Genomic DNA, 23,263 nt, shown 5'->3' with positions numbered 1-23,263 from the left:
CTATCGGTGATTCAGGTGCACTGGGGGAGGTCCAGAGAGGTTTGTGTTCAGAGGCCAGTCCCTGCTCATCCAGGTGCTGACCAGTGATCACAAAAGGGACCCCCTCTTGCCTCATTTAGTTCACTACCATCAGCATGGGTGCCAAATTTCTCTCTGTCCACGCCCAGGGCGCTATCTTAACAAAGGCCGGCTCTGCCTGTGGGGATTAATCCCGACGGCTCCTGACTTCTGCAGCTCCTTGACCAAGCTATAAAGCCATGGGAGCAGGAGTGGCCCTTGGCTGCAATAAGAGTGTGGATGTGAGGGATCAAAGTTGAGGTACAGTCAGCCAAATACCATAACCCAGCCCCTGGTTGCCTGAAGGGAGCTGGTAAAAATGCACGCCCAGTGAGAAGTGAGTAGACCCTGTTTTTCCAGGTTTAGCCCAGTAGGACATTGGGACAGTGACCACTGGTGCCCAGTCTCACCTGGACCTACAGGTATGAGACTTGGGCCAGTTAAGGCCTTACCCCATAGGAGGCTGTCTTCATTTATAAATGTGATGAGAAGGTTTGGAAGTTAACTTAGGCTCAGATGTGGTCCTTTCATTGGGAAGCGCAGCAGGTGAAATCCAAAAATTAAAAGAGTCATCCAGTGTAGAGAAAAAAATACAATTATCTTCTCCCAGTCCTGCATCTGTAACAATCACCAGCAATAGGTGTTCTAGAAAGTAGCTTTGTTTGATGACATCAGTTGGGGTTTTGAGATGTATTGTGATCAGGGGTGGCTCCTCCGTTGGGGCGGCACCCCACTTAAATTACCCCCAATGCTCCTGAGATGAAAAATAAAATGGTAATTCATTACCATTTGATTTTTCATCCCCCGTCCCGAACAGAGCATCAGGACGTGGCGGAGCCTGGTGAATAACAGCAGCAGAGAGGAGGGTGGGTTGTATGTGCACTGTTTAAAGTGTGCATGTCTTTTTAGCCAGCTGTCTTGCGAAGGCCAGCCACACATGTGCACTTTACACATCTCTAACCCAACTGTCTTAAAACAGCTGGGTTATAACTAGTACAGGCCTCCAGAACGCTGTGGAGGCCGAGTGAGGGCGCGCCCTGCAATCAGGGCACTTCTTTCATGCTGTATAACAGCATGAGTGCAGCGCCATGATTGGTCCAGGGAGTTTCCTGGCGACTGGCCTGCAGTTGAAGAAGAGGTCTAGTTTAGAGGACTTGGAAAGTGTTTCATTTTATATCTTTTGTTTTTATTTTCTATTGTGCACGCCCCCCACCTCACCCTCCATTTGACAGCCGCCACTGATGGTCCCTTCAATGTGTTGTTGAAACATCTTCAGAGAGGTGAATATAAAATACATCTGAATTTTGAAAAGTCTGATTTACGAGGGACAGTCAGAGTTTCGTAGCAACTAAGGCAAAAGCAGGATACTGCATGGGGGTCTGACACGATTACATCTTTATACTGGGGTAGGGTATGTATGTGGGTACCCCCTAAAACACACACACACATCTCATGGTATGCATACGCTGCTTAGTGCACAAGACACGTTTATGGAGTATGGCAAGAACGCTGAGCAAACAAAATGCCAGAGGTACGGGAAGTGGCATCACGCGATTTGATCCCTGTTGACATCACAGGATAGCTTTTTTGTCCCATCCTTGGCATCTCTTCGGCCTCGTATTTGCTGCTGGGATGCTGGAGACAGAGCTAGGAAAGGAAGTTACAGAAAGTAAAGAGGCCTCATAGAACTTTCTGTACAATCTTTTCCTGGCGCTACCTAAATGACCTCTGAGGTCAGGGGTCGCAATGACAGTATCCGAGCCAAGGGTGGCAGCAGCTGCCTCTAATTGACACCATGGGGACACAGGCAGACGCAGATGCTTCCAGGAAATACTGCCCCCAAAAATAAGAGCGAAATACAATGCGAGCTATCGGGTCGTAGAGAGAGCCTGCCCTGCATGGAGTGCTCCCTCCTAGCTCCGTGATCCAACTCCTTAAGCACCGGCTCCGCCACCCTAGATGAGTGTACCCGCTCCTTGGCCCTTCTCCAGAGCGACACTCCGAGTGAAACGAGCCTTGCTGCTCCCTCCTGCGGACAGATACCGTTCCTATCAACGGTCCATATCTGGAGACGAAACCTCCCGCCACTGTCAAAAGCTGACGGGTGAGGGGTAGTGGGGATGGGTCGGGGAGGGGGAGGTCAAGTATACTGAGAAATTAGGCATCTGTGAATACTTTAGAGTAACGCGGGAATCGATTCCGAGCACACGCCCAGCCTCTCCCACCACTATGGCGACTTACACTATAGTGAATGTAAGCCCCTCAGAACGCAGGGTCTCTCCCCGCCCCTGCCAACCTCCTCCACTCTAGTGCCACCTCCCTTGCTCCGTGTTCTCTACCTCTATCTCTGCTTCCAAAGACTGCGACAGGCACTGCCACACTAGGGGCGAGAGTGGGGATGCCGCCCTGGATCATGCGCCTGCTCTGCACTAAAGTTTCCGACAACTCTGTCGTCTCGATGGGTGGGAGGGGAGAGAAGTTGGGGGCTGCTGCGTTTCTTGGATGATACTCTGGCCGGTGAGAGGTGAAGGGGACCTCAGATGGGTGCATGAACAGCACTAAAAATGGTTTACCTTTCTTACGGTCTCCATTCCTCTGGTACTTTTCTATACCCCTGCCCGTTGCCTTTTTTGCAGTTTTATATAGTGCGAACTGAACCCAAAGACATTGTAGCGCTTTACATGAGCACCAGTTATATTACACGTTCATATTTTGTAGGCTCTGGGAGATTAAAGTGATTTGCTCATAACAGGATGGCAAGCGGACGTTAGATTTGAACCCCGTTCCACAGTTCCTTAGTCGGCAGCTCTGGCCGTTTCGCCACATGACACACTTTATCACAGGTTTGTAACTACTTTCTTCAACGGCGTATTTTAGTCACGTTCTCGCTTTTCCCTCTTTATCCTTACTCATTCACCTTCCTGCTTGAGTCCCAGTTTCTCACGTTCATTGACTCGTTTCTCTTGAATTCTCTGCACTCCGTTCTCCCATCGCTGCTTTCGAATGCCTATACTCCCCTCACACTCAATTTGTTCTCTCGCGTTTTCTCGTTCTATCTCTCTGTCGGAGTCTCCTTTTACCCCTCAGAGTCCTTAGCGCTGTCCCCTTCTCAAAACGGACGACTTCTTGGAATTATCTGTCGTTCTCTCTTTTCCATGAAGTCTTTTCTCTGCTTGCTTTCAATAAATTAATATTTGAGTCATGCGCTATCTCTCTCTAGTTATTTCTGCCCCCCTTCCTCCTCTCCCACCCAAATCTGATTCTAACCTGGGTGTTTAGTAGCCCCGCCCCTTCCAGCCGGCCCTTGATATCTTCACAGTTCTGCTCCCCACCCCTAACCCTGGGGATACCCGGGAGCACTGCACCCTGCTCTGCCCCGCCCCTCTATGTAACCTTCCGCCCCCATCGCCCCTTTAATCTTATTCGGCTACTCGGACACCTGCTACCCAGCAGCCTGGACGGCCATTAAACTTCAACAGCAAGCGCTTGTGTCCCTCAACACTGACGGTCCAGACTCTTCCGCTGGAGGGGCATCACCCCACATCCCCCCATATCTCAACTCATTGCTTCCGAGCCACCATTTACACTTACATTTCGTACCCTTGCCTACTGAGACTTCGTATTCTTCGTGTATCTGCAGAACGTTTACACACTCCGCATCCTTGCTGAACTCCCCCTTTACACATCCCATGCCTGCCGAGCGTCCTTTACACACTTCGTACCTCTGCTGGTCTTCTTTTGCACAACGCATGTCCATGCGGAGCCTTTCTTTACATTTCATTTCCACAGTCCGCACCAGTACAGGCCTTATGTCTCTGCAGAACCTCAATTTACACACTCCAAAGGCCTGCCTCTGATCCTCCCTTTACATACTCCAAGGTCTGCCTTTGAACCTCCCTTTACAAACTCCAAGGGCCTGCCTCTGATCCTCCCTTTACACACTCCAAGGTCTGCCTCTGAACCTCCCTTTACACACTCCAAGACCCTGCCTCTGAACCTCCCTTTACACACTCCAAGGGCCTGCCTCTGATCCTCCCTTTACACACTCCAAGGTCTGCCTCTGAACCTCCCTTTACACACTCCAAGGGCCTGCCTCTGATCCTCCATTTACACACTCCAAGGGCCTGCCTCTGATCCTCCCTTTACACACTCCAAGGTCTGCCTCTGAACCTCCCTTTACACACTCCAAGGGCCTGCCTCTGATCCTCCCTTTACACACTCCAAGGGCCTGCCTCTGATCCTCCATTTACGATCCTCCATTTACACACTCCAAGGTCTGCCTCTGATCCTCCATTTACACACTCCAAGGGCTGCCTCTGATCCTCCATTTACACACTCCAAGGGCTGCCTCTGAACCTTCCACACTCCAAGTCCCTGACAACAACCTCCCTTTACACACTCAAAGGGGCTGCCTCTGAACGTCCCTTTACACACTCCAACTGCCTGCTAGATGACTTTCCTATACACAGCGCGTACCTCAGGTCTGCAAAGTTTCTTTTGCAGACCTCACATCCCAACAGGGCCCCCCTTTTCACCTACCCCTCTTGTAAATTTCTTCTGTACACACACCTCGTATTCCCGAAAGCCCGTAAGCTTCAATTACATATCGCATGTCCCAGAAGAGCCTCATTTTACACACCTCTTGCCTTGCCAAGTCCTTACACACTTCGTGGCTCGGCCGAACCTCACTTTACACAGAGGTTCATTTACACACCTCAAGTCTCAGCAAAGCCTCCCATCATATCACCCGCGTGACCCGCGCCTCCTTTACACACCCGGGGCCCTCAGAGTCTCTGTTCTCGGCCCCGCTGATCTCTTCTTTAATTAACTGATATCTCTGCCTTCCCAGCAGGCCCGGTTCTAGCGGGTGGGCCGGGTGGGCCAGGCCCACCCAAACAGGAGCCTTGGCCCTCGCACTGAGGGCGTGAACTTGAAGGCAGGCGAACAACGGCATTGGGCTCAAAAAGGGCTGTCTGTGTGTGTGCGCCCAGGCTGAGACAGCTTCCCGGGCGCCCACACACACAGACAGTTTTAGAGATTATCGTAGCCGCACCCGAGTACTTCACAGGTCTTTAAAAGACCATTTACATGTTAACGAGGCTTTGTTTATTTGTTCACCCCTTCATCTCCACATGGCGAAAGGGACAAATCCTTTCTTTGACAAAGGTAACCTTTGCCGACTGTTCTGCTGCGTGGATATTTCTTTTTCTATGCAGCGCAGGAGAAAAGAAGTTTGTTTATTCCTATTCACCTTTCCTGACCCCTGCAGGGGCTTATCACATCAGGCTGTGACACAATGTTTGTTTTATGGAGTAGGTAAGAGAATGTGTTAGTATTTGTTTTTCTTTTTTAAATCTGCAAAGCCCCAGCAGGACACATACTTCGTCTGTGCTTCATTTGAACAGTTTTTATCATTATCATGGCAGATGCAGGGCAACAATAAGACAATAAAAAATGCCCAGATAACGCTGGTGATAAATGATCCTGCTGGAGAGCAATCATTTGTCTGTAAGTAGTTTTTAAATGCAGATGAACTGTATTTTATGTGGATAGCTCAGTGGGTACTGCCTTTGTCACAGAGATCCTTGTGTTACTTGCAGTTCAGAAGTTACAATCCTAACATAGGACAGTGACCAATGAACTGTCATCAAGGAGCTGCATACAAACATGAATTTTATAGTTACAACTTAACTTTATTTGTTTTGTGATATAGTTAGAACTTCCCCAGTCTTTCATCATTCTAATGTTGCTAAAATGAGTATGTTTGAGCAGAGATAAATTTTTATCAGTAAAGCTGACCCCCATGGAATACTCTTTTAAATCCTAAGGTTGTGTTTCCCCAAACCAAATCCTCTCAAAATATACTGCCCACCAGTATGGATGACATGTGATTCCTACACCTTGTAATCCTCATTGGCTTATGTGACATTCCCTGTAGACTCATTTACATACTTGTATGATTCATTGTCTCTGTATAATGTGTGCGTGGTGTAAAGTGCTGACACGCTACACTGATATGAGTGGCGCAATACAACAAATGAAATGCATATGAGAGAGGCTACGGAGAGATGTAGAGCACTGTTGGAAGGTGGCAGTGAGGGAATCTGAGGAGGAGGTAGTGGGAGGGGCTATGGAGCGATGAGGGGCACTGTTGGAGGGTGGCAGTGAGGGAATCCGAGGAAGAGGTCATGAGATGGAGGGGGAGCTAGGGAGAGACGAGGGGCACTGGTGGAGGGTGGTAGTGAGGGAGTCTGAGGAGGAGGGGCTACATAGAGATGAGGGGCACTGGTGGAGGGTGGCAGTGAGGGAATCCAAGGAGGAGGTCATGAGGGGGAGGGGCTACAGAGAGATTAGGGGCACTGGTGGAGGGTGGCAGTGAGGGAATCCAAGGAGGAGGTCAATAGGGGGGGCCATGGAGGGATGAGGGGCACTGTTGGAAGGTGGTAGTAAAGGTTATTGGTGCGGCGCCAAAAAAGACTTTCGCACTAGCGCTGAAGCCGGCCCTGTCATGGCCTTTCTGTTTTTGTTTATTTAATTAGCAGTCGGGTCATAAGGGCTACTGTGGAACATACTTTAAAGTGCTGCTAATTATATTTACTGCTTTATTCAATGTTTTAAGTTTGAAGGTGATTTTACTAATGTTTTAACTTTTTACCGGGAAAAATCAAAGTGGAACCCAATGGTACCTGATATGGGGCTGGGACCCAAGGTCAGCTGTGAGATAAGGTGCTCTGGAGAGAGGAGAAGTGGATAATCAAGCCTGTAAGGGAGTGCATTGCAGAGTCCGGGGTCAGGTGGAGGTAGTAATGAAGAGGGATTCTCCGTGAAGGCTCGCACAGAGGGAGCCCGAGAAGTGCCAGTTGCCTGATACTCCCACCTCAGAAACCTCCTCTTCCCATCCATTACATGGAAAAAACACTTTTGAGAGTGATAATTTTTTAGAAAGAGATCTGGAAAGAATGCGTTTTACTGGGCCTTGTAAGACTAAGAAGAGATAAAGGAGGGCCCTGAAGCAGGCCTGCCCAGACATATATGCGACAAATTGAGCCCGCAGTGGCCCACCCAAATGCACCCTTGGCCCACCCAAATAAAAATTCCTGGAGCCGGACCTGCTTCCCAGCCTCCTTTACATTCCGCTCGCCTCCGTCTTACATCTCTGTTATGTGCCTCATCCGCACGCGGAGCATCCCTTTACAGACCCCGCACCTCTACATCACAGGCTCCACTTCATGTTCCGTGGTCCTGCAGAGTTCATTTACATACAGTATTCCCGTGCTGGGCCGGTCTTTGCAGTGTCCGTGCAGAGCTCTCTTTTACGTGCCTGGTGTCCCTGCAAACCCGTGGTTTGCCCACCTCGTGTCCTTGCGGAGTCTGTCTTCGCAGTATGTCCATGTAACTCCTCACTTACATACTTGTCCCCGCAGAGCCTTGGCTTGTGTACCTCTGCCCTGTCTAGAGCCGGCTCCTACATGCCTTGCGGATCTGCCCGCAGATGCTCGTTTACACTACCTACTTCTCCGCAGTCCGCTTTACATACTCCCTGTCCCTTACGAGCCCCCATGGACCCATCTGTCCCTTGCTGCAGATTCCCCCCACAGATCTCTGCTGACGCTAAGTTTTTCCAGAGCCCCTTTCAGTCATGTTCGTGTCTGCAGTTCTTCACGGCCTCGGTCCCCCGTCTTACTCCTGTTCCCTTTTCCCTTCCTTCCACAGTCCACCGCCGCCCCCCGTTCTCCACTATATCTCCTGCCTCGCGTCTTCCCGGGCTCTCTCCTTACCTGCTAGCTGCCCTGCGGATCCCCCTCTGAACGCTGCAGAAGTTGGGGAGCCCGGTCCTGCCCAGCCGCTGCTGCAGTGCTGCCTCCCTCCCTCTGCAGTAGTTCAGCTCGCTGCCTCCTCTCCCCCTCCCCTATTCTCATGCCTCTCACATACCGCACAGCCGCACGCACCTCCGTGTGATCCCGCACAGATCAATGTGCGCGGGGCGGGGGTGGCCGAGGTTTCTCTTGATGGGGGGAGGAGGACTAGAAAATCCAAATGGAGGGGTGTTGAGAGAGCTGCCCCTGGTTTCTGCCTCGGGAAGAATTCCGCAGGGGCAAGAGGGTCTTTGGGGGAGGGGACTGATCAGTGACTCCTGTGCTGGAAGTCAGTGAGTTTAGCGGGGCGGGCGGTGGTGAGGGGGGGGGGGGGGGGGGGGGGGCGGAGGCGTGACTCTTTAAGGATTTTCTTAAATAAGAGTTGATGCTGCCGAGATATTGCTGGCGGATGGGGTGGGTGGGGGATTCCGTCGAGGGTTCCTCAGTGCTGGGGTGAGTGCTATCGAGGAATCATATTTTACGTAAGGATGGTTTGAGGGCGAGTCGCCTGCCCGGCGCTGGAACCTCAACCGCTCTCAAACATGAGCGCTATGATGAAAAGGGGTATCCGCGACCGCGACCGCGCCCCCTGGACCTGACTGTTTTAGGGTGCTGATGCACGCAGTAGCCCTATTTCCACCCTCTGCGATTCTGACTTGGATGCATGAGGCGCCCAGATATCCCTAGGGGTGACAGTGTTGCGCTTCACACATGCTGATTGATTGATTTATTGAAGGTAGTGATTTCCTTTACTGTGAGGAGAGTGCTGTTTGTGTTTCTCAATGATGGGCGGGGGATAATGAGGACCAAAAGAGGCTTTGGTTAAGATTTGCAGGGACTCTAGACACAGTGACAGTTCTTTAAGTGGGGAGGGTCTGCCGTGCTCAGCACCTGCAGTAATTAAACATTGACATTAAAACAGATCTTTAAAAGACCTTATAGATGGGGGCGTGGCTAGCGCCCGACGTTGATGGCGGCGCTTCTGTGAAGCTCCCGGTCCGGGGTGCTGACGGCGCATTTTATTATGCACAGCAGTGGCGTTTTTTCTGCTGCGAGGCTGTTGGAATGATGCCTTAACAAGATGGGGACACTTTCGCTGACTCCTGTTTCGTCTTTAACCGGCGAACGAAGGTAATGCGTTGGAGCGAATTCGCGCGGCCGCCATTTTGTTTCATTGGCTCTGCCCGCGTATGCTCCCCACAGATGTTTTCATATCAGCGCTACATTTGTAACTGCCTATGAGGATAACGTTTTTATGCTCATGTCTGCTGGAATGCATTTTGTGCATTTTTTGCCCTCTATTGATGCTTGGGCATGATTAGGAGGATGACCTGCTTCTGACTGACACTTACATAGCCGCCATCTTAGGAATCTGTCATCTTCTCCAGTGCGCTGCAGGAATATCAATGAAGCATGAGTTGTATCCCTCATTACACAATACTTTGAGGATCTCAATTTCATCCTAAGCAAACTGTTTTTGACGCTGGCTGTGGTCTGTGCTTTCCTGCTACGTTCCAGTCCTTTCTTTGGTAGTGGGGCTGTGACCAGGTCTTGCCTTGCCTTTTTCTGGCGACTGAGTTGATGCGGCTTTTGGTCGGATATGGCGAGACCCTGCGGAGGCTCACCTGTATACCTGTACTCTTGCTACATTTCTTGGTGATGCTGGGGGGGCGCAATTACAGCCCGATGAGTATGGAGACGTCGGAATGAGACCCCTGGAACCAATGCGACAACTTTGCGCTCTCAGGCTACTTGATATGTAGTTATCTAGAGGATTGAACTATTGCGCATCTTTGAAGGTCTTCATTTGTTACTCCCCAGGACAGTAAGGAGTTGTTTCTGTAAGGTATAAACACCATTTTGAAGAGACCTTTCAGGTTCCAGTACTTTGTGAAGGGTCTTTTCTTACAGGACTACAATATGTTTCCTCTCATACATTTCCTATTTCCTTCTACCTTTGCATGAGCATACTTACTTTTGTTACCAGTCCGCATTGCTTCGCCTATGGTGACTTCAGCCTGTCTGTCTTTTACGCTTGCTTGTCCTTCTTCGACTCCGGTTTCCTGCACTTTCATCATTTGACCTATTGCTTTCGTCCAACTGCCTCTTCGACCCTTCATGGGGAAACTCCGGAATTTAAAGCTGGCTACTTCTTCTCACCTACCTGTGGACTCGGATTCGGACTCTCCTCCCCAGGACATGGTGGACACCGCGGCACCGAAATCGGATTCACCACGAGGAGCCATCCCCAAAGCGCGCAACAAAGGGAAGTTGCCGTCTTCTCTAGCTTCCTCTAAGCGCCTGAAGAAAGACCCACCATCCCCGGGGAGTACCTCATCATCCGCTTCAATGGATCTCATTTTGGAAGAACTTCGTGCATTCAAGCCCTTTATGGAAGCTACCACAAAGAACATGCAGGCTATGCAGGAGAAATGGTCGTCTCTGCAGTCCCGTGTTCAAACTTTGGAAACATCCACAGACTCTTTGCAATCTTCTTGTTCCCATATTCCGTCTCTGGAAGCGGAGATACTTCTACTTAAACGACAGACAGAGGATTTGGAAAATAGAAATCGTAGGAACAATCTACGCTTATATGGTCTTCAAGAACTGACAGAGGGGTCAAATCCCACCGTCTTCTTTCAATCCTTTCTTGCCAAGATCTTAGATGCTCCGGCCCTGACTTCCGTTAACATTCAAAGGGCCAATCGCCTTGGACCGAAGGTCGCTAGTAAACCTAGAGGTATCATTATGTTATTCCTGCAATTCACTGATCTCCTACAGGTCCTTTCAGCTGCCAAGCTCAAGAAACAAATTATGTGGGAAGGTCATCTCCTCTATCTTTCACAAGATGTCTCCAAGGCTACTGCGGATCGAAGGAAGAAGTTCTTGGACATGCGACCTCAATTACGGGCCCTGAATGCTAGATATGGACTACTACATCCTTGTCTCATATAAAGACAGAACAACCACCTATGAAGACCCTGCAGCCTTGCAAGCATTTCTTCAACGGCAAGCCTCAGATGTTATGGATGTATCCAAACCTGGTTGACGGGTCCTGCGACTTCTCTTTGGAACTCGTTGTGTTCTGTTTCTATTGTCCCTCCATTATCGCTGATGTTGTGAATTCCCTACTGTCTCTTCTTCTGGCACCTGTTTCACTTCCACATGTCTCCTCTGTAGTTCTATTATAATTTGTTTTTTCTTGTTTCCCTATGATACGTCTTTCCCCTCAATATTATGTCTCTCTTGTTTCTACAGATTCTCTTCACCTCCTCATGCCCTGTTGTGCCATGCTACTTTCTGTATGCTGCGTTTTTGGATCCATAGTAATTTGAGGTCTGATGTCTGCTCTGGATGTTATCGTCGTTGTCTCCTGGCGCCACCACCCCATCCTCATTCTTGAGTTTTTCGTTCCGTAAGTATGTTTTTCAGTCGTTCGTTTTGAACATGTACTGTCTTCTTGTTGGTTTATGTTTCTGTCCTTTTTTCTACTCCCGATTTCTTACCTTTTGCTCCCTCCTCCTTCTTTTTCACTTTCTCTCTCCTCCCTTTTCCCTTTCAGGTACCTTCCTTTTCTTGGACTCCGTATTATTTTCATAGTGGTTCCCTCCTTCTTTTCTTTCCTTTTCTTCCTCTTTATTTTTCCTTCCTTTGCCCTCTCTCCTTCATCAATTTGTTACAATTCTCTCAGTTTTCTCAAGTAATTTTTCTGCAATAAAAAGCATGTTGGTGTTAGCTGTTTCTCTTTGCCGTTCCATTCCGTGTTACATCGTGGAATGTTAAGCGTTTAAACAATCCCATAAAAAGGCAAAAGGTTTTATCACATCTAGCGAGACTTAAGTCTGATGTTGCCCTCCTTCAGGAGACTCATCTCTCTGAAACGGAGGCTCTAAAACTCAGGCGTTGTTGGGTTGGTCATGTTTTTTGCTCCCCCACAGTTTCCAAGAAAAAAGGTGTTGTGATTTTATTACATAAAAAATTAAATGTTTCCTCAATTTCTCATGAATGTGATGTTGATGGTAGATGGGTTATTGTTACACTGCTTATAGATAATATTCCTATCACCCTTTTTAATGTCTATGCCCCAACTGGGATCGATAAATTATTCTGGCCCTCTATTTCAACTAAGCTATCCTCCCTTTCTGGAAGTTACATACTTCTCGGGGGAGATTGTAATCAAATTGTTGATCCTTTCCTCGATCGTCATTCCAATGTTAACTTTATCCCCTCTAGGATGCACTCTCAATTTGTTAATACCCTTCAGCATAATGCCTTGGTGGATATCTGGAGATTGTGTAATCCTGATCTTAGAGAATATAGTTTTTATTCCCCCACACATCGATCACAATCCCGCATTGATCATATCTTCCTTAGTAAATCCCTATCCCAGCATGCTATACGCTCTGACATTGGTTCCATCCTAATCTCGGACCATGCTCCGATTCATGTGGACCTTGATCTACTTCCTTTTTCCCCTCACTCTGGCAGATGGCGTTTCAATAATGCTTTGCTGTTAGAACCTATTTTTTTGTTCTGAATTTACTGCCTTTGCCACCAAATTTTTCCTTCTCAATCACACCCTTGATTCCTCTTTTGTTACTGTTTGGGATGCTTTTAAATCAGCCTCTAGGGGTTTTATTATTAATTGTGTAGCCCGACGAAAGAAACATAGAGAGGCCGAGTCTAAACGCATTTTAGCTAAGATAAAGACTTTAGAGCATGATTATCATACCTCTAAATCTGAGATTTCTCTAAAAACACTTATTGATGCAAAAATTTCCTTTAATAAGTTTACAACTGAAGCTGCCTCTAACCTTTTGCTAAAATGTAACTCCAGGTATTATGGGGGTAAGAACAAAATGGGGAAACTTTTGGCCAATTACTTAAAGATAAGAAAGGAGCGTACAAAGATTGAGTCCATTAAAACTTCCACTGGGAATTCTTGTTTTAAGGATAAAGACATTCTTTTTGAGTTTGTTACATTTTATGACAATCTTTATACTCCCGAACGCATCCCAGAGACTACAGATCTTCTTTCATATTTTCATTCGCTCCCCTCTCCCCCGGCTTCTCATGTTGATTTCATTGCCCTAGAACGAGATATTTCTCTCTCTGAAATCTCCCATGCTGTTTCCAAATTGTGGCATGGTAAGTCTCCAGGCCCTGACGGTTTCACTATTGAATTTTACAACAACTTTGCTTCTCTGCTTCTCCCGAAACTGTTACTGTTATTCCAATCCTTTCTTGCGGCCGGTTCTTCAAACGGCTCCTTCCAACAGGCTTTAATCTGTTTAATTCCCAAAGTAGATAAGGATCACTCATTATGCAAAAACTACAGACCAATTTCCCTAGTCAATACGGATTATAAAATCTTGGCTAAAATCTTGGCATTGCGCATGGATCCCCTTTTACCCGACCTCATTGGCCCTGAACAATCAGGCTTTGTTAAAGGCCGTCTTCCATCTGATAACTCCCATGTTTTTCTCAATATACTTAGCAAGGCTTCCTCTCTGTCGCTTCCTTTCGTGGCTATTTCCTTAGATGCGGAGAAAGCCTTTGATAGGATTGGGTGGGATTTTATGTTTCAGGCCCTACGTTGGATAGGCTTTTCTTCCAAATTCATCTCTATTATTTCTTTACTCTATTCTAACCCCCAAGCTTCCATTTTTATCAACAGGATGTCCTCAGATTATTTCTCGTTACACAGGGGAGTACGACAAGGCTGTCCTCTATCCCCCTTACTTTTTATTTGAGCCTTGGAACCCTTCCTTACCAAAATTCGTCTGGACGACAGTATTTCTGGTTTTGAATTTGACTCGCGTCAGGTTAAACTCTCGGTCTATGCTGACGATATTCTTTTTTACTGCTCTGATCCTGTTTCCTCTATTCCCTCCTTTCTCCAGCAGGTGTCTTCCTTTTCCGCGGTCTCAGGTTACCGCCTAAATGCTGATAAGTGCGAGATTCTGCCTTTAAACCCTATCTGTCATAAGCATCTTTTTTCCCTAACGGGTTTCATGTGGCAACCATCTAAGATCAAATATCTGGGTGTTTGGTTCGCTCCTCTCTTGTCTGATACGCTCAAATTTAATTTTGATTATGTCTTCAAGAAAATGGACACGGCTATTCAACGTTGGAACCCGCTCTTTCTTTCCTGGTGGGGTCGGCTCAATTCTATTAAAATTATGTTATCCCCTCTTCTTCTCTACACCATTTCCATGCTGCCGATACACATTCCAGTTTCCTTCTTCAAACGGATTGATTCCTTGTTGCTGAAATTCTTATGGAATGGCAAGCGGTCTCGGATAGCATTGGCTTCACTGCGTCTGGATAAGGCCCAGTCTGGTGTGCGCTTTCCAGACTTCAGAGAATATCATCAAGCTTTCTCTTTGAAACAATCGACCCGTTGGTTTTCCTCTGATCTTCCGCACTATCCGCCCGTCTGGTTAAGTATGGAATCTTCCTTTCTGTCCCCTTTTACCTTTCGCGAGTTCTTATCCTTCACGTCTTCCTTAGTTCGCTTTTGTACGCCAGTTATTTCTCATTCCCGTGCTCTCCTCCTCCCTTACCTAAAATCATCTTATCCTTCCTTTCTTTCCATTCACGAACAACCGATATGGCACAACTCTTTTTCAAAATCCGTAATCGCACCATATTTTGGACGACATGGCATTCTCGAGGATTGTGTTGGATCTCTCAATTAGTTTCCCAGGATACTCCTCTCTCATTTCAGGAACTTCAATCCTCCTTTTCATTACCCTCTTCTGCTCGATCGCAGTACCATGCCCTTCTCCCAGTCCTGATCTCCTATCTCCGCTCCTTGGCGACATCTACCGATATTCCTTTGGATCGCAAAGCTACTTCTTTACTATTGGAAACGTCTCCCTCAGCCTCTGCTATTTATAACTCTTTTCGATACTCCACTGACAGACTCAAATCTAAAATCGAGAATGCATGGGAATCAGACCTTTCTCAAGATTGGCCAATATCTTTTTGGGACAAAATATGGACTAAGCTTCATAAAACCTCTAGAGCTGCTAATACTACCCAAACCTTATATTTTATGTAAAACAGAACTTTATGTACTCCACTTGCTTTATCCCGTTTTTCACCTGACACCCCCTCTACTTGTTGGTCCTGTTTCTGTCCCGTTGCAGACCTCAAACACATGTTGTTTGAATGCCCTCCTATTTCCAAGTTTTGGCACCTGGTTTGGACACAAATACGAAGAATATTCCGATTTCAAATTCCCTTTTCCCCTTTACAAATTTTTCTAGGTTCCCTATCACCGTCCCTTCCACAAACTCCTTCCCACTATCTATTACTTGATCTTCTAGTTGCTGTGGCTTTCCATACTATTACTTCTAATTGGAAACAGGCTGCAAATGTCTCCTACCAATCTTGGTGGAATGCAGTTTGCTTCCATCATCGCCTAGATACTAATTACTTATCTCCCGTCTCCCTAGCAATTAAACGCGACCTGATTTGGCTCCCTTTGGTATCCTATCTCTCCTCCTTTGCTCCAACACATGCCTCCCCAGACCCTGACACAGTTGAGGTGCGTAAACCACCATGATTTCCCTATTACTTTAATGCCTTTTTTTTTGCTATGATATTACGTTCCATTATATTATATGATTTTCTTTCATTACTATACGCACGTTCTGTTTATGTAAATTTCATGCTTGATATATTTGTTTTTAAATGAGAGTTTCTATTGCACTGCTTATTCATTGTATATGCTTATCATGATGATTGTACCTCTTCCCCTTTCCTTCTCCTTCCCTTCTTTATTTCTTCAATAAACTCAAACTTAAAAAAAAAAGACCTTATAGAATAGATTATACCACACGAGAAAGTTTACCCATTAGATTTAGATTCAATCAATCAATCAACTTTCAGATTTATTTATTTAAGTGATCGGTCTTTTAAAAACAAAAACCATTACACCAATGACATTTAAATAGTACTACTGAATACTTATATAAAAACGTAAAATCATTAGTAGAATTTTTACACGGTTGGTCTACAACATACTTCGAAACATCAATTATTTAAAATTTCGTTTAAAATGTAGATTTGGGAGTTCTTGTCTTTGTAACAGTCTATTGCGATCTCCACGGAGTTTCAGCCAATTTCCTTTAAATACACATTTAAAAGTTTCACCCCCCTGCATACTAGAGGGATTGAGGCCCCGTCAAGCCAGCTGATTACGGCTTCTCTGCACGTTCGTATGTTCATACTATTCAGTAGTGCTTTTATTAGTGTCTTCCGTTCTTTTAGTAACTTCGGGCATACACAAAAAATATGTTGAATCGATTCGTATTTGTGTCCACAAAGTCTGCAGTCTCGGTTATCACTTTTATCCTTCCATGCTGGGATTCAGGTGCCGATTACGATCCGGTAAAAACCGGGTACGAACCGTCGGACGGAGCATATTCTCTGTCCGACGCGTACCCGGTCGTAACAATATACAAATATGTAAGTACGATTCGCACGGAAATACTATTTCCGTACGAATCATACAAAACCCCGACCGACGAAAATAAACATACAAATGTGATCCGGGAAAGCGCCATCGTGACGTCGGGACGCACGCAGCCTGCCATTCACGAACCAGGAAGTACGATTCGCACCGACGTCATCCCGCACGGAGAATATTTTCCGGCAGCCTAAAACTGCCGGGAAAGCAGGACGATGCGAACAAGGAGTAGCTGCACGCGACGGACAGACATGGACCCGAACCTACGTGTCATCCCGGCCCTCATAGCAGTCGACCTCCTCTACAGGTTACGACGCAGACGCCGCAGAAGGTCAGAACAACAAAGGGAGGGGGGAAAGGGGGGGGGGGCAGGAGCAGGGGCAGGCCACAAAACCCCCACCAAAGTCACACAGCACACATGCCCTGGACATACCTGACCCCCAGGCCCTGGTCACTACGAGGGGGTGGGGGCGTGTCCAGCAAAGCCAGCATCCGCCACAACGGAAGTGGTTGACGACGCGAACCGGCAACACAACAATACAGGTACGTCCCGTACCCACGCCTTAAGAGCGTGGGTACGAGTCGTACCACGCCCACACCTACGTCACCCCAACAATGGTGGGACGGCTGTACCCACGTGGCAAAGGCCTGGGTACGGCCCGCACAAGCATTCCACAGTGTGGGTACGGATATGTACGGACCGTACCCCCACCCCCGTATGCATGGAGCGTACCCCCCACCCCAACAGTGTAAGTCCGACCCGTACCCTCACCCGCGTATGTATGGAGCGTACCCCCACCCCAACCGTGTATGTACGACCCGTACCCTCACCCGCGTACGTATGGAGCTTACCCCCCATGCCAACAGTGTACGGACAGACCGTACCCCCACCCCGTATGCATGGAGCGTACCCCCCACCCCAACAGTGTAAGTCCGACCCGTACCCTCACCCGCGTATGTATGGAGCGTACCCCCACCCCAACCGTGTATGTATGACCCGTACCCTCACCCGCGTACGTATGGAGCATACCCCCCATGCCAACAGTGTACGTACGGACCGTACCCCCACCCCGTATGCATGGAGCATACCCCCACCCCAACCGTGTATGTACGACCCGTACCCCCACCCGCGTATGCATGGAGCGTACCTCCACCCCAACCGTGTATGTACGACCCGTACCCTCACCCGCGTACGTATGGAGCGTACCCCCCACCCCAACAGTGTATGTACGACCCGTAGCCCCACCCCGTATGCATGGAGCGTACCCCCACCCCAACCATGTATGTACGACCTGTACCCCCACCCACGTATGCATGGAGCGTACCTCCACCCCAACCGCGTATGTACGACCCGTACCCTCACCCGCGTACGTATGGAGCGTACCCCCCACCCCAACAGTGTATGTACGACCCGTACCCCCACCCTGTATGCATGGAGCGTACCCCCACCCCAACCGTGTATGTACGACCCGTACCCTCACCCGCGTATGCATGGAGCGTACCTCCATGCCAACCGTGTATGTACGACCCGTACCCTCACCCGCGTACGTATGGAGCGTACCCCCCACCCCAACAGTGTATGTACGACCCGTACCCCCACCCCGTATGCATGGAGCATACCCCCACCCCAACCGTGTATGTACGACCCGTACCCTCACCCGCATATGCATGGAGCGTACCTCCACCCCAACCGTATATGTACGACCCGTACCCTCACCCGCGTATGTATGGAGCGTACCCCCCACCCCAACAGTGTATGTATGACCCGTACCCCCACCCCGTGTGCATGGAGCGTACCCCCACCCCAACCATGTATGTACGACCCGTACCCTCACCCGCGTACGTATGGAGCGTACCCCCCATGCCAACAGTGTACGTACGGACCGTACCCCCACCCCGTATGCATGGAGCGTACCCCCAGCCCAACCGTGTATGTACGGACCGTACCCCCACCCGCGTATGCATGGAGCGAACCCACACCCGTGTATGTTCTAAGCGTACATATCCTGAAATAGGAGGGTTGGGTGCAGAGTCCTCCCAGCAGTGCCCAGACACAGGAGGGGTGGGTGCAGAGTCCTCCCAGCTGTGCCCAGACACAGGAGGGGTGTGTGCAGAGACCTCCCAGCAGTGCCCAGACACAGGAGGGGTGTGTGCAGAGGCCTCCCAGCAGTGCCCAGTCACAAGAGGGGTGTGTGCAGAGTCCTCCCAGCAGTGCCCAGACACAGGAGGGGTGTGTGCAGAGTCCTCCCAGCAGTGCCCAGACACAGGTTGGGTGGGTGCCTAACACTCCCAGCAGTGCCCAGACACAGGAGGGGTGTGTGCAGAGTCCTCCCAGCAGTGCCCAGACACAGGAGGGGTGGGTGCCTAACACTCCCAGCAGTGCCCAGACACAGGAGGGGTGTGTGCAGAGGCCTCCCAGCAGTGCCCAGTCACAAGAGGGGTGTGTGCAGAGTCCTCCCAGCAGTGCCCAGACAAAGGAGGGGTGGGTGCAGAGTCCTCCCAGCAGTGCCAAGACACAGGAGGGGTGGGTGCAGAGTCCTCCCAGCAGTGCCCAGACACAGGAGGGGTGTGTGCAGAGGCCTCCCAGCAGTGCCCAGACACAGGAGGGGTGTGTGCAGAGTCCTCCCAGCAGTGCCCAGACACAGGAGGGGTGGGTTCAGAGTCCTCCCAGCAGTGCCCAGACACAGGAGGGGTGTGTGCAGAGTACTCCCAGCAGTGCCCAGACACAGGAGGGGTGGGTGCAGAGTCCTCCCAGCAGTGCCCAGACACAGGAGGGGTGTGTGCAGAGTCCTCCCAGCAGTGCCCAGACACAGGAGGGGTGGGTGCCTAACACTCCCAGCAGTGCCCAGACACAGGAGGGGTGTGTGCAGAGGCCTCCCAGCAGTGCCCAGTCACAAGAGGGGTGTGTGCAGAGTCCTCCCAGCAGTGCCCAGACACAGGAGGGGTGTGTGCAGAGGCCTCCCAGCAGTGCCCAGACACAGGAGGGGTGGGTGCCTAACACTCACAGCAGTGCCCCTGCAAAGAAAAGGGTGGAGTACCCACAGATCCAATGCCCACAAATGTCAGTCAGGTGCACAAAGATCCTGCAGTACATGTACCACATGTGTGCGAGGCTGGGAGTATACACATGCATAGCGCCGAAAAGAAAACATGTCCACATGAAGTCATGACAACAGTCTACATACACAAGTACAGTGACCACCAAGGACGCCACGAATGATGCAGGTGGAGACATCGCTCAGCATGCATGGCCCAAGTCTAACGAGTCCGTCACACAGCCAGCCAATGTAGACACTGCTCAGCACCACATATTGGAAAGACCCTGCAGGGAAGATGTCAGGTTACACAGAGGAAGGAACACACCTTGGGACGATGTCACCATGCAGTAACTGCTTACATGAACACAGTTATGTAGCCAACAGCTTGTGATGGCACACAGATACCAGGATCCACCCTATGACCAGCACAAGACTACAATTCCCACACACCCAACACATAATCACCACCCAAAATAATGGGGCCGGTCCACCAACAGCAATACCAGACAGACAGTAGTGTACTAAGGAAAAATAAATTGCTTTATTCAGCATCCAAAAATGTGTTTGTCCCTTGAAAGTTCAAAATGTACAATGCCCATAGGGCAATCCAAAGTCCAAAGCCAGGTGGGGGACACAGTGGGACGCGTGTCCCCTAGCTTGCCTGCACAGTCAGACTCCTTCGTCTTCCAGAGGGGGGAGGGCATCATGTGGGGGGGAAGGACCAGGCACCGCAGGGACATGAGGGCGAAGGGTAGGCGTCGTGGGTGCAGGGATGGAGGACTCCACCACAGGGGGTGGGGCAGGGCCAAAGGCGGAGGCCAGGATGGCGCTGCAGACCTTAGCAAGGTCCTCCAGCGACTCCCCTGCACCCGAAGGAACCACAGGCCCCAAGGAGGGGGGGGGTCAGAGGGATGGGTCGCAGCGCCACTGGGGGAGGGTGTGGACAGGGGGGGGACTCAACCACCCTGACCGGGGACTCCCTTGACCGCTTGCGGGGTGGTGTCACTGTGGGGCTCAGGGACAGAGCGGCCATGAAGGAGTCTTTGCTGGATATGTGGCCAGGAGAGCTGAGGGGAGGGGATTTGGAGGGAGTGGATTTGGTGGAATGCGGACTCCCACTCTGGCTGCGTGTCTTACGTTTGCCCCCCGACCCAGTGGGTGTGCCTACTTCACCCTGTGTGTGCGTGCCAGGAGGTGTGCGTTCGACCTTCCCTGCTGGTGTGGTGCCTGTGTCTGTTGTGGTGGGTGCATGCTGACGTCTGGGTGTACGTGGGACAGGCATGGGAGTGGTAAGTGTGGATGGGTCAGGGGTAGGGGGTTGGACGAAGCGCTGCAGGAGACCCACTGCTGCAGTCAGTGTCGAGTCAATGGACCTCAGCAAGTTGCGTTGGTCAGCCTGCGATGAGAAAATGCCCTCCAAGTATGCCTCCATGTTGTTCAGCACTTGGCTGTGGCCATGGAGGACATTAAGCATCGCAGCCTGACCAACCTGCAACTGCCGCTGGATGTCCACAGACTCGGCATTGGCGGCAGTAGTGGAGAGCAGTGCCTGGCAGGAAGGAGACATGCGGTGACTGGGAACGCTGGGAAGGGACACGAGCAAGTGGGAGGCGGCTGATGGCAATGGAGGGGGCGGGGAGAGATGTTGTGCCGCTGTCAGCTGCTGGTGCAGCCTCCGCCCACTCGGAGAGATCATCCTCGGACCCGTCAGCTTCATATTCTGTGGTGCCAGTGGACAGGTCCTCGGCCTCACTCTCCTCTGCCTCAGTTCCACTCGATGTGCCAGCCACGATGTCACCGCTGGCACTGGTGCTCGGTCCCTCCGCTCCGTCTGTGCTGATGTCTCCCTCCGTGTCCCCCGACGATGCTGTGGGCAAGGTGAAGAGACAGCAATTAATCATACACCTGTATACATATGTCACATGAGTCCAATCTACATAGGTTTCAGTGCATAGCCTGAAAAGAAAGATGAATAACATCTACAAAACAAGGTACATATGTAGGGCATGCAACACACAGTTGGTTCACCCACCATGCCACTGAAAAACTATGGAGAGCATGACACAATAGCAAATGACATGAAATGGATTTTGACAGAGGAGCCAGGCCCTGGGGACAATCCAGCACTGCATCTGCACCACACAGCGTCGCTGAAACTAGGGATGAGCAGGGACCATATCCATGAACTTGAGGCACATGCTGCATAGGTAATACTGAAAACATGCCCACCATGACTGGTTCACTGCACCTTGAGTGTATGTCCAGACAAACATCACACACTGGCAAGACCTAGCAAGGAGATATCAGGTTTTGACATGTAGGCTTTGCCCGCACCAACCACCCCCTACATGAGACAATTAGTTGAGACACAGGAAGCACTTACATCTCTTAGTCTGGGTGAAATACACATGGGCTGCATAAATGCAAGATTGGACACCAAATACCCAAGGTGCGCCTGTCCAAATAATCATGTACAAATGGTCATCATCAGATGATTGTAACAAGACACACAGGCACTGGCCACCGTGAGTATGAACAAGGAAAATCAGGTCAGGCTGTACAGTGGACACTTGTACAACATTTTACGTCAATATACATGGTGCCAGGGGACAATGGCACAGAGCACAACCTATGCTGTAGACACTGAGAGTGTCCACATTTTGTGATGACACACATGACACCTATGAAAATATGCCCCAGGGGACAGTAGTGGCCACACAACTCCATGGTCCTGAATGGGAATGACTGCAACACACGCCACCATCCCTGCACCATGCGTATCGCACACTCATGCACATCATGTCACAGGCCACAACATAGGACATGCATGCTGTAAGGCATGACACTTGAGAGACTAACTCCCATGTCTGGACTCAGCATCAGTGCCAACTGACATGGAACCCACAAGTACTGAACTGGACAGGGCACAGGCAAGGTCCCAAAACCTGTTACACACCACCCCCACACATGATGCTACAGGCATTGTTCACGTGGATAAAGTGCCAGCCTAGATAACCTTGTGAAGGAGTCACTACACACAGACCAGGGAACACATTGCAAGGAGGGGAAGGGAGGCAGGAGAGCACCGCTATACTGTGGGTAACAGGATCTGCAGAGCACCTTTAAACCCTGGCAGTGTATCCATGCAACTGTGCACTTACAAATGCTGGTGACACACAACAAACACACATGTACCTACCCCCTTCCTGCTGCTGCTTCTCCTGTAAGCGCCTGTCCAAGTCTGGAAATACCACCGCCAGCACACGCTTGTGGATGTGGGTCAGACGGCGGCGCCCGCGGTTCTTATGGGTCTCAGGTGAGTCCCCCAGCAGGACCCGTGCGATCCTCCGCGTCCAGCACCGGATATCCTGCCAGCGTTTTCTCACCTGGGCCAGGCGCCGCTTGCGACCCTCCGTCCTCCTCACGGCACTGACGGCGTTCATCCAGATCTGCTTCTTGGCTGAGGCGCCTACCTGTGAGGATGAACAAGTGACACCACATCAATACACCTGGCAAATGTCACAGAGACACATATTAGAACAAATTTGCTGTTTACAACAAGGCATAGTATGCATCCAACGCATTGCACCTTTGTCATAGGGACATGATCCTCTGGGGAAGGGCAAAAGCAGTACGTGCCATTGAAAGTACACAGGTGGAATGAGGGCAACGACACAATCAATGATCCAGGCTCACACTGTGCATCACAAGCTACACCAGGATTATGTGCAGCACCTCTAAGCAGTCACATGCCACAGGCCACTGACGCTACCTCAGCAGAGTACACAGACACACACAGGCACAGGACATTCACCTGCCATTGCCAAATGAAG

General features: G+C 49.9%; 2 long non-coding RNA genes across 2 annotated transcripts in view; one reads left to right on the top strand and one right to left on the bottom strand.

Moving 5' to 3' along the window:
- Window positions 1-7,930, bottom strand: part of LOC146870651 (uncharacterized) — a 231,775-nt gene extending 223,845 nt beyond the window's left edge. The window contains exon 1 of the long non-coding RNA XR_014959428.1: window positions 7,836-7,930. This is a non-coding gene — a long non-coding RNA (uncharacterized LOC146870651). The remainder of the gene's footprint in view (window positions 1-7,835) is intronic.
- Window positions 7,931-8,891: 961 nt separating this feature from the next.
- LOC146870650 (uncharacterized) overlaps window positions 8,892-23,263 on the top strand; it is a 33,623-nt gene continuing 19,251 nt past the window's right edge. The window contains exons 1-2 of the long non-coding RNA XR_014959427.1: window positions 8,892-9,044; window positions 11,172-11,328. This is a non-coding gene — a long non-coding RNA (uncharacterized LOC146870650). The remainder of the gene's footprint in view (window positions 9,045-11,171; window positions 11,329-23,263) is intronic.

The sequence above is a fragment of the Triturus cristatus genome, chromosome 1_1 (assembly GCF_964204655.1).
Source record: "Triturus cristatus chromosome 1_1, aTriCri1.1, whole genome shotgun sequence".
Lineage (NCBI taxonomy): Eukaryota > Metazoa > Chordata > Amphibia > Caudata > Salamandridae > Triturus > Triturus cristatus.
Note: the sequence above shows the minus strand (reverse complement) of the source record. Positions and strands in the feature narration are given on the sequence as shown.